The following is an 11,616-nucleotide window of genomic DNA, read 5'->3' on the forward strand; positions in this document are numbered from 1 at the left end:
TTGTATGGAAACTCTATTTTTAGTTTTTTAAAGAAACTCCATACTGTTCTCCATAGTGGCTGTATCAGTTTACACTCCCACCAATGTAGAAGGGCTCCCTCTTGTCCACACCCTCTCCAGCATACATTATTTGTAGACTTTAATTGATGGCCATTCTGAAAAGTGTGAGGTGGTGCCTCATTGTGATTTTGATTTGTTTTTCTCTAATAATTAGAGGGACAGGGAGACCTGGCGTGCTGCGATTCATGGTATTGCAAAGAGTAGGACACGACTGAGCAACTGAACTGAACTGAACTGAATAATTAGTGATATTAAACATCTTTTCATGTGCCTATTAGCCATCTGTATGTCTTCTTTGGAGAAATATCTATTTAGGCCTCTGCCCTTTTTTTGATTGCTTTTTTTAATTTATTTTTTTATTGATGGATAATTGCTTTACAGAATTTTGTTGTTTTCTGTCAAACCTCAACATGAATAAAAATACGGAATGCTTCACAAATTTGCATGTCATCCTTGTGCAGGGGCCCTGCTAATCTTCCCCGTATCATTCCAATTTTAGTATATGTGCCACTGAAGCAAGCACTGGGTTGGGTTTTTTTTTGTTATTAACTTCTATGAGCTGTTTGTATATTTTTGAAATTAAGCCCTTGTTGTTTACATCATTTGCAAATATTTCCTTTCTAGTCTGTAGGTTGTCTTTTCGTTTTATTTATGGTTCCCTTTGCTGTGCAAAAGTTTATAAGCTTGATTAGATTCCATTTGTTTATTTTTGCTTTTGTTTCTATTGCCTTGGTAGACTGACTTAAGAAAGCATTGGTACGATTTAAGACATCAAGTGACTTTTAACAGTTATTGACCTTGTGGTTGGAAAATCTAGAAAATTTGAAGTTAATTCAAGGTGAGGAGGGATAGCTAGTATATTGCAATGTTGGATAGTTCAACTAGGATTCAAAAGGCTGAAATAGAAAGCTTTTCTATTTCTAACACTATAAAACAGTTTAAAATTATAAAACTTGCTCATCACATGTAAAATATCAATTGATCTAAAAGCAAAGGATGGGGAGATCTGACTTGACAAAACTTATGATCGCAGAGAGTTGGACATGACTGAGTGACTAACACTACCTTCACACTTCTTCATGGTCTTTGGGGGAAATGATTGTTTGGATTATAAGTTTAAAAAGATTTAGCAGTCTGATTAAAGTAAAGGAAATGTTCACAAAACTTCAAAACTGTGCAACCTTAGGCAGTATAAACAAAAGTCTACAAAACCATGGAGGGAATATTCCCTTTGTCCCCCAGACAGTCCCTGTAACCTTTGCCGTGTTGCTGTGGAACAGGAGCATAATTTGAGCAGGATGGCCACGTTGTATCTGTGAACTAATGCTAACTCTCTCTCTCAGGCTAACTATGCTTCGTGATCACCCCTAGAGTTTTGTTTTTTAAATTGGTATGCAATGTGATAAATTTTAATGTGAATTTTACACGCTTTACTGTGATCAAGATAGTCAATGTGTTCATCACCCCCCAAAGTCTCCTTGTGCCTGTCTGTAATTCTGCCCAGCTATCTTCTGTTTCCAACCTCCTTCCCTAGGTGACCGCTGCGCTTCTTTCAGTCTATATAAACTAGCTTACACTGTGAAGGATTTTTATTTAAATAACATCATACAGTACGCATTCTTTTTTGCCTTTCACTTGGCATAGTTATTTTCTATCCATTCATGGTGTTGTTTGTAGCAATAATTGACTGCTTTTCAATGCTGAGTCTTATTCTGCTGTTTATCCATATCCAGTTTTTGGGTATTAGAAATAAGGCAGCTATGCACACATGTGTACATGTCTTTGTATGGATGTGTGCTTTCCTTTTGGATACATCCCTAGGAATGGACTGGTTGGATCATGTGATAGGTGTAAAGCGGTACCACCTAAGTGGCTGTTATTTACGTTCCCACAATGCTGTGTAAAAGTTCCAGTTCTTGCTCATCCTTATTGACAATGTATGTGCAGCCTTTAAAATTTTTTAGTCATACTCATAGATACGAGGCAATAGCTCTTGTGGTTTTAAGTTGTGTTTCCCTAGTGAATAATGGTGTTGAGCATATTTTTTAATGTGCTTATTTACCACCTCTCTATTTTTGTGTTGGTGAAGTGCCTATTCGAATCTTTTTTTCCATTTTGTATTGGACATTTATTTTCTTATTATTTAGTTTTGAGAGTTCATAATACATTCTGGATACAAGCTCTTTATCTGATATAAACTTTGCAAATATATTCTTTCCAGTCTATGTCTGTCTTTTCATTCTTTTAATAGTGTCTTTTGAAGGGTTAGTTTTAATATTTAAAAGTTTAATATTCTGATGAAGTCCAATTTATCAACACTTCTTAAATGGAGTGTGTTTTGGTTTCTTACATAAGAGGTTTTGCCTAACCCAAGGTCACAGAGATATTCTTTTTTTTCCCCTAGAGGTTTCATAGTGTTAGGTTTTACATTATATTTTGGGTTAGTTTTTGTCTATAGCACAAGGCATGGATTGAAGTTCATATTTTTACATAAGGCAGGGCTTCCTACATGGCTCAGTGGTAGAGAGAATCTGTCAATGCAGGATACCCAAGAGACGTGGATTCAATCCCTGGGTTGGGAAGATTCCCTGGAGTAGGAAATGGCAACACACTCCAATATTCTTGCCTGAAAAATTCCATAGACAGAGGAGCCTGGTGGGCTACAGTCCATGAGGTTGAAGAGTCCAACATGACTGAGCAACTGAACACACAATGTCTACTTTTTTCATAGCTTTGTCTGTTGAGTATTCTTTCAACACTGAATTGCCTTTACTCCTTTGTCAAAAATGAGTGTTCATGTATGCATAGGTATATTTCTGGCTTCCCTCTATCTTTCCATTGATCTGTTTATCAATTAAAGCTTTCATGATACCAATACCACACAGTCTTTTTCTAAAATTTATTTTAATTGGAGGATAATTACTTTACAGTATTGTGGTGGTTTTTGCCATACATAGACATGAATCAACCGTTGGTGCATACATGTCCCCCCATAATGAACACCTCCTTCTTCCCTCCCCAAGTTCAATGCATGAATTTGCACTGGTCATCTATTTCGCATATGGTAATATACATGTTTCAATGCTATTCTCTCAAATCATCCCACCCTCACCTTCTCCCACATAGTCCAAAATTCTGTTCTTTACATCTGTGTCTCTTTTGCTGCCTTGCATATAGGATCATTGTTACCATCTTTCTAAATTCCATATATATGTATTAATATACTGTATTGGTATTTCTCTTTCTGACTTACTTCTCTGTACCAATACTACACACTCTTGATTACTCTAGCTAAATCTTGAAACCAGTCCATCCTAAAGGAGATCAGTCCTGAGTGTTCATTGGAAGGACTGATCTTGAAGCTGAAACTCCAATACTTTGGCTACCTGATACAAAGAGCAGACTCATTTGAAAAGACCCTGATGCTGGGGAAGATTGAAAGCAGGAGGAGAAGGGGACAACAGAGGATGAGATGGCTGGATGGCATCACCAACTCAATGGACGTGAGTTTGGGTAAACTCCGGAAGTTGGTGATGGGCAGGGAGGCCTGGCATGCTGCAGTCCATGGGGTCTCAAAGAGTTGGACATGACTGAGTGACTGAACTGAACTGAACTGAAATCTTGAAATCTGGTGGTGTCAGACCAGTCTGACTTTGTTCTTCTTTCTCAAAGTTGTTTGGCCATTTTAGGTACTCTGCGTTGCCACACAAACTTTAAAATCATCTTGTTACTTTCTACTTCAAAAGTATGTTTAGGGGATTTTTAGATTTAGGGATTACATTTATTGTCACCATTCTTCAGGCTGGTGAATTCTCTGGCAGTGAGCCATTGTTCTCAGTCACCCATGTGATCAGGGGAGTAAACAACCAGTATACTTGCAACCACATGTACCCACATAACCATTCTGTTTTCTACTTTTAGTTCAGTTCACTTCAGTTCAGTCGCTCAGTCGTGTCCGACTCTTTGTGACCCCATGAATCACAGCACGCCAGGCCAAATGCCATCCAGCCATCTCATCCTCTGTCACCTGCCCCAATCCCTCCCAGCATCAGAGTCTTTTCCAATGAGTCAACTCTTTTAAAGAACACCCAGGACTGATCTCCTTTAGAATGGACTGGTTGGATCTCCTTGCCGTCCAAGACTAGCAAGAGTCTTTTCCAACACCACAGTTCAAAAGCAACAATTCTTTGGCGCTCAGCTTTCTTCACATTCCAACTCTCACATCCATACATGACCACTGGAAAAACCATAGCCTTAACTAGATAGACCTTTGTTGGCAAAGTAATGTTGGCAAAGTAATGTCTCTGCTTTTGAATACGCTATCTAGGTTGGTCATAACTTTCCTTCCAAGGAGTAAGCGTCTTTTAATTTCATGGCTGCAATCACCATCTGCAGTGATTTTTGGAGCCCCCAAAAATAAAGTCTGACACTGCTTCCACTGTTTCCCCATCTATTTCCCGTGAAGTGATGGGACCAGATGCCACGATCTTAGTTTTCTGAATGTTGAGCTTTAAGCCAACTTTTTCACTTTCCTCTTTCACTTGCATTAAGAGGCTCTTTAGTTCCTCTTCACTTTCTGCCATAAGGGTGGTGTCATCTGCATATCTGAGGTTATTGATGTTTCTCCTGGCAATCTTGATTCCAGCTTGTGTTTCTTCCAGTCCAGCGTTTCTCATGATGTGCTCTGTGTATAAGATAAATAAGCAGGGTGACAATAATACAGCCTTGAGGTACTCCTTTTCCTATTTGGAACCAGTCTGTTGTTCCATGTCCAGTTCTAACCGTTGCTTCCTGACCTGCATACAAATTTCTCAAGGGGCAGGTCAGGTGGTCTGGTATTCCCATCTCTTTCAGAATTTTCCACAGTTTATTGTGATCCACACAGTCAAAGGCTTTGGCATAGTCAATAAAGCAGAAATAGATGCTTTTCTGGAACTCTCTTGCTTTTTCCATGATCCAGCAGATGTTGGCAATTTGATCTCTGGTTCCTCTGCCTTTTCTAAAACCAGCTTGAACATCTGGAAGTTCACGGTTCACATACTGCTGAAGCCTGGCTTGGAGAATTTTGAGCATTACTTTACTAGCGTATGAGATGAGTGCAATTGTGCGGTAGTTTGAACATTCTTTGGCATTGCCTTTCTTCAGGATTGGAATGAAAACTGACCTTTTCCAGTCCCGTGGCCCCTGCTGAGTTTTCCAAATTTGCTGGCATATTGAGTGCAGCACTTTCACAGCATCATCTTTCAGGATTTAAAATAGTTCAACTGGAATTCCACCACCTCCACTAGCTTTGTTTGTAGTGATACTTTCTAAGGCCCACTTGACTTCACATTCCAGAATGTCTGGCTCTAGGTGAGTGATCACACCATTGAGATTATCTGGGTCGTGAAGGTCTTTTTTGTACAGCTTGTCTGTGTATTCTTGCCACCTCTTCTTAATATCTTCTGCTTCTGTTAGGTCTATACCATTTCTGTCCTTTATCGAGCCCATCTTTGCATGAAATGTTCCCCCTTGGTATCTCTAATTTTCTTGAAGAGATCTCTAGTCTTTCCCATTCTGTTGTTTTCCTCTATTTCTTTGCATTGATCACTGAGGAAGGCTTTCTTATCTCTCCTTGCTATTCTTTGGAATTCTGCATTCAAATGGGTATATCTTTCCTTTTCTCCTTTGCTTTTTGCTTCTCTTCTTTTCACAGCTATTTATAAGGCCTCCTCAGACAGCCATTTTGCTTTTTTTGCATTTCTTTTCCATGGGGATGGTCTTGATCCCTGTCTCATGTACAATGTCATGAACCTCCATCCATAGTTCATCAGGCACTCTATCTGTCAGATCTAGTCCCTTAAATCTATTTCTCACTTCCACTGTATAATCATAAGGGATTTGATTTAGGTCGTACCGGAATGGTTTAGTGGTTTTCCCTACTTTCTTCAATTTAAGTCTGAATTTGGCAATAAGGGGTTCATGATCTGAGCCACAGACAGCTCCTGGTCTTGTTTTTGCTGACTGTATAGAGCTTCTCCATCTTTGGCTGCAAAGAAGATAATCAATCTGATTTTGGTGTTGACCATCTGGTGATGTCCATGTGTAGAGTCTTCTCTTGTGTTGTTGGAAGAGGGTGGTTGCTATGACCAGTGTGTTCTCCTGGCAAAACTCTATTAGCCTTTGCCCTGCTTCATTCTATACTTCAAGGCCAAATTTGCCTGTTACTCCAGGTGTTTCTTGACTTCCTACTTTCGCTTTCCAGTCCCCTATAATGAAAAGAACATCTTTTTTGGGTGTTAGTTCTAAAAGGTCTTGTGGGTCTTCATAGAACCATTCAACTTGAGCTTCTTCATCGTTACTGGTTGGGACATAGACTTGAATTACCGTGATATTGAATGGTTTACCTTGGAAACGAACAGAGATCATTCTGTCATTTTTGAGATTGCATCCAAGTATTGCATGTCTTCCCTGGTGGCTCAGATGGTAAAGCGTCTGTCTGCTATGCAGGAGACCCAGGTTTGATCCCTGGGTTGGGAAGAAACCCTGGAGAAGGAAATGGCAGCCCTCTCCAGTATTCTTGCATGGAAAATCTCATGGACAGCGGAGCCTGGTAGGCTATTGTCCATGGGATCGCAAAAAGTCTGACACGACTAAGCGACTTCACTTTCAGTTTCACTGCATTTCGGACTCTTATGTTGACCATGATGGCTACTCCATTTTTTCTAAGGGATTCCTGCCCACAGTAGTAGATATAATGGTCATCTGAGTTAAATTCACCCATTCCAATCCATTTTAGTTCACGGATTCCTAGAATGTCGATGTTCACTCTTGCCATCTCCTGTTTGACCACTTCCAATTTGCCTTGATTCATGGACCTAACATTCCAGGTTCCTATGCAATATTGCTCTTTATAGCATCGGACCTTGCTTCTGTCACCAGTCACATCCACAACTGGGTATTGTTTTTGCTTTGGCTCCATCCCTTCATTCTTTCTGGAGTTATTTCTCCACTGATCTCCAGTAGCATATTGGGCACCTACTGAGCTGGGGAGTTCCTCTTTCAGTATCCTATCATTTTGCCTTTTCATATGGTTCATGGGGTTCTCAAGGCAAGACTACTGAAGTGGTTTTCCGTTCCCTTCTCCAGTGGACCACATTCTGTCAGACCTTTTCACCATGACCCATCTGTTTTGGGTGGCCCCACATGGCATGTCTTAGTTTCATTGAGTTAGACAAGGCTGCGGTCCTAGTGTGATCAGTTTGACTAGTTTTCTGTAAGTATGGTTTCAGTGTGTCTGTCCTCTGATGCCCTCTCGCAACACCTACCATTTTACTTGAGTTTCTTTTACCTTGGACGAGGGGTATCTCCTCACGGCCGCCCCTCCTGACCTTGCATGGCCGTAGTGTTGTTGCTGTTTAGTTACTAAGTCACGTCCAACTCTTTTGAGACCCCATGGACTGTAGCCTGCCAGGCTCCTCTGTCCATGGGATTTCCCAGGCAAGAATACTGGAATGGATTTCCATTTCCTTCTCTAAGGGGATCTTCCTGACCCAGGGATCGAACCTACATCTCCTGCATTGGCAGGGAGATTTTTTACCACTGAGCCACCTGTGAAGCTCTGATTGGTAGGTTAGGTGTAGTCAAAGGAATTTTTGACTTGGGATACTTTCCAACTTATGATGAGTTTATTGGGATGTAACCCCATCACAAACTGAGAAAGATCTGTAGTTGCTTTCTCTTGCTATTTCTTTCTATTCGTGAAGGAAAAGCTGTCTGTTGGACTGTTACACAATTTGAACACTCACGCAGTGGTTCCTTTGCCTTCTGGTCCAGCTGTTGAATAATCATCATGAACAGTACCAAAATAAGTCTTATTTCCTACCAAGAGGGTTAGAACAGACTTGTCTTCATAATTACTCATACCCAGGAAGCATTTAATTATGCTCTATTTAAAGATTTTGGCACAGTCATATTGACTTTTCAAAAATGTTTGTGACATAAGGTGACCTGGATACTAGAAGCTACCAGGAAGATTTTAATTGCTTGAGGAACTTCATCTAATTCTTACAGTGACTGTAGTCCTGACTATTATCCAGTTCACACCTCCTTTCTCTACCCTACTTCAACAGCTGAATGAAGCAAGATTGTAGAGTCATACAATAGAACAGCATTCACATAGCAAGTGTCCATTAAATGTTTGAATGGAGAAATAAATGGTCTATTTTATTCATCAGATACCTGGAAACTAAAGTTAAATAATTCTTCCCTCATTTAAAGTTACACAGACAGGTGTTTATAAGCTTTGGTAGGAGAGCAATAGTGCTCTAAAATAGCATTAGCTTCCATTTATTGCACTCTTTTATATTTGCCAGGCTCCTTCCTAAATCCTTTATGTGCATTCTTGGATTTATAGCTTACCTTACCTTATGAGCTGGGCGTTGTTCTCCTCTCTTTATAGAGGAAGAAGTCGAAGCATTAGAGAGATTGAGTAACCAGCTCATGATCACTTACTGAAGGAATGACAGGGCTGGGATTCAAATTCCAGAGTGCTTGGATTCAAGCCCTGAGCCCTTAACCACTGGTCTAGATTGTCTTGGGAAAGTAGCCATTATCAAAAGACAGCTGAGGGATTTGGGAACACTTCACATCCTGAAGGGAACTAAAATGAAAGAAGATGATCTAATAAAGGCAAATGGTACTTTTGTGTAAGTTTTACCTGAGACCGTGAGCTTATGTCCCCCAAACTATCACAGGGAATAGATTAATGTCTTCCCACATTCTTTCTCTGATTGTAGTGCTATGAGTTTTTGGATAATGTAGTGCCTCAGAAATGGCAGTCTTGAAAGCAGCTGTAGATAAAAGCAAATTTGACCTGCCTCACCCTCTCCATAACCTTTTTCACATCCCATATCCAAAGGGCTATAGGCCAAGGCATTTAAGTTGTTTTCTACATGAGTCTCTACTGATGGTTATTTACTATTACAATTTGTTGAGTACCTACCATACTATAAGACACTCATTATTTTAAAAGTCATGGTAAAATATGCATAACATAAACTTTTCCATTTTAATAATTTAAAAATGTGTGATTTAATGACATTATTTACATTTGCAGTGTTATTCAATCAGCTCTTCTATGTATTTCTAAAACCCTTTCATCATCTCAGAAACTCTGTATCCATTAAACAACAATTGGTCCTTCCTCCCTTCCCCTAGTCACTGGTAACCTCTGATGACTTTCTGTCTCTATGAATTTACCTATTCTAGATAGTTCATGTAAGTGACATTATACAATATTTTTTTATTTATGTCTAGCTCATTTCACTTAAAGTTCAAGGTTCATCCACATTGTAGTATGTTTCAGAACTTCATTCCTTTCTGTGGCTGAGTAATATTCCATTGTATATATACTGTATATCACAATTGGCTTACCCATTCATCTGTTGATGGATGCTTAGGTTGTTTCTGCCTATTGTGAACAATGCTGTTATGAACATTTGCATACTGGTATTTGTCTTAGTTCTCATTTCAGTTATTTTGGTGTATGCCCGGTAGTAACATTGCTGGGTCATATGATAATTCTATGTTTAACTTTTTGAGGAACAAACTTTTTTCCAAGGCAGAAATACCATTTATATTCCCACACTGCTTCTGATTATTTAGTTATATCTTGTCTATAGAGGTTTTCACAACAGACTGTCCAATTGTAGTTTTTAACACTATACCAAGGAGCTTGTCCATTTTAGGCACGTGTCTAAATAGTGATGATCTTTTTGAGGTGGAGTACAATCTGTATTCCTATAGCTCTTCGCAGTTTATGAAACACTATTTTTTGTTTCCTTCAATAATATTATAGGCAGGAATCATTCCCTTCCATTATAAAGATGAAGAGATGTAGCCTCAGAGAGATGGAGGGACAATCCAGAAGTCACAGGCATGGTGAGGGCTTCGGATTCCAAGTCCTAGATGTGACCTACTGCACAGAGCAGGGCACAGGGAGCCGGGAATGGAACTTCTGGGCTGCCCTTTTCCAGTTGGTTCCAGAAAGGTAGGCTGAGGCTGGGGACTATCAAAATTACCCCACTTGTGGCCTCCTCTAGGAGTAGAATAGCTTTTTTATAATAAAATTATAATTTATATTCAGAGGCTCAGACTGTAAAGAATCTGCCTGCAATGCAGGAGACCTGGGTTTGATCCTTAGGTTGAGCAGATCCCCTGGGGAAGGGAATGGCAACCTACTCCAGTATTCTTGCCTGGAGATTTCCATAGACAGGGGAGCTCGGTGGGCTACAGTCCATGGAGTCACAAAGAGTTGGACATGACTTTGCAACTAACGCTGCACTTCACTTTACAGTGAAACAAACAGAATATACAGTTTGATCACCTTAAAGATTTTTTTGTTTTTTTGACGTGGACCATTTTTAAAGACTTTATTGAATCTATTACAGTATTGCTTCTGCTTTATGTTTTGGGCTTTTGGCCTTGAGGCATGTGGGATCTTAGTTACCCGATCAGGGATCAAACCTGCACCCCCTGCACTGGAAGGCAAAGTCTTAACCACTGGGCCACCAGGGAAGTCCCAGTTTGATCACTTTTGACAAAGACAGACATTCATGTAACCCACATAGGATCAAGATGGAGAGCATCTCCATCACTCATGTCCCATTTCAATCAACCCCCACCCCCCAAAGGCAGGTCTTCCTGCCATAAATACTCAGTTTTGGTTCTTGTCCCATAGCTTCAGAAAACTGTTTTAAGATGGTTCTGTTTTGGTCACCTATGGGAGGAGCTGGACTGGCAGCAGGGACCATGTCACTTCTTTTGGTTGTCGTGGTCATCCTGGCACCAGGCTACACGCATGGAGCTGCCAGCATGTGTCACTAATCAGAGGCAGTGTCTCTGTGACAACAGCTCACTTCTGCATTCACTAGGCAGTGAGGGGCATTCAAGCAGCTTCCCGACCTTGCCTGAGGCTCTTGTTGGCTGGCACATGACAAACCACTGGAATCAAGAAAACGTTGGGACAAAATAAAACATCAACCACATTCTATGCCCCCACTCTGGGGATAGTGAGTTATAAGCTCATAGACATCTATGCTGGGGCTCCCCTTCAAGGGACAGAGTCTCCCCCAGGGGAGACTGAGTCATGCCTAAAGTCTTTTAGCTAACATCATGGTCTACAGTGGCAGCCATCACTGCTGCTGGGCTGCTGCTAAGTCACCTCAGTTGTGTCTGACTCTTAGGGACCCCATGGACTGCAGCCTACCAGGCTCCTCCATCCGTAGGATTTTCCAGGCAAGGGTACTGGAGTGGGGTGCCATTGCCTTCTCCGAGCCATCACTACTCCCATTTATTAGTGGTGACTGTGGCCATTCTGTCCAGGTGACCTGTATATGGTGGCCATTCCCTTTTGGAGAGGGAAATAGGTTTGGGAAATTGGACTTTACCCAGAAGATGGCAGGTAACTGACTGGACTCAGACTTAAGAGGTGCTTCTAAGGAGAGAGGCCTGGTGGTCCAGTCCTATGTTCCATACCTGAGCTCCATTTCTAGCCTGGGAAGCTCTTTCTGGGGT

The 11,616-nt window shown here is 40.7% G+C and overlaps 2 non-coding genes across 2 annotated transcripts; one reads left to right on the plus strand and one right to left on the minus strand.

Annotated features, from left to right (window-relative positions):
* Window positions 1-476: 476 nt before the first annotated feature.
* LOC138989587 (U6 spliceosomal RNA) lies at window positions 477-583 on the minus strand. The gene has a single exon (XR_011465853.1). It is a non-coding gene; the product is annotated as a U6 spliceosomal RNA (small nuclear RNA).
* A 5,924-nt stretch (window positions 584-6,507) lies between these two features.
* TRNAS-GCU (transfer RNA serine (anticodon GCU)) lies at window positions 6,508-6,579 on the plus strand. The gene has a single exon. It is a non-coding gene; the product is annotated as a tRNA-Ser (tRNA).
* Window positions 6,580-11,616: the final 5,037 nt, after the last annotated feature.

The sequence above is a fragment of the Bos mutus genome, chromosome 1, assembly GCF_027580195.1.
Source record: "Bos mutus isolate GX-2022 chromosome 1, NWIPB_WYAK_1.1, whole genome shotgun sequence".
NCBI lineage: Eukaryota > Metazoa > Chordata > Mammalia > Artiodactyla > Bovidae > Bos > Bos mutus.